Genomic DNA, 622 nt, shown 5'->3' with positions numbered 1-622 from the left:
CCGCCCCCCCCCCCCGCGCCTGCCAAATCTCGGCCCCGGCCATGCCTGCTTCCACTCCGCCGAACCCCAGATGGCGCGCGCGGCACTTCGGGCAACCGTTGTGGCAAAGAAACCGCTATGCGCAAATGCCAACGGAAGAGCAAGTGCCGCCGCGCGCGCGACGCTCCCCCGCGCGGCGGATCCGAGTGCGGCTCTCATTTTCAAAAAGCGCGCGCAACTGGTCACATGACACTGCCAATCTTATATTCCCAATCGGCGTGTCAGTGTCTGCCGTGCGCGCGCGCTCCCTGGCGGCTATGAGACCCGCGGCGCGCGGTATCAACCTGTCATCCGGGGGGGGGGGACATGACAATCTGTCCTGTCCCCTTCATGCCCCCCCCCCCCCCGCTCCTTTGATGGTCAATGGTACATTGTGGTCTAAGTGCGTGCAGCAGGGGCGGCGGGACGGGGGGACATGTGCCCCGTGTTTTCGCACCCGTCCCTGACTGGAGGGCATGGGAATATTTTTCTCGGCAGGCCCCAGTCCCACCTTCGGCCCCTTCTTCCGTGGCCCGATCTCCCTCAACTGGGGGCCACAGGTGACACCCGTTCCTGCGTCCCCCCCCCCCCCCCCCCCCCCCCC

Source organism: Fonticula alba (assembly GCF_000388065.1).
Source record: "Fonticula alba strain ATCC 38817 unplaced genomic scaffold supercont2.5, whole genome shotgun sequence".
Classification (NCBI taxonomy): Eukaryota; order Rotosphaerida; family Fonticulaceae; genus Fonticula; species Fonticula alba.
The sequence above is the reverse complement of the archived record's forward strand: the minus strand, read 5'-3'. Positions refer to the sequence as shown.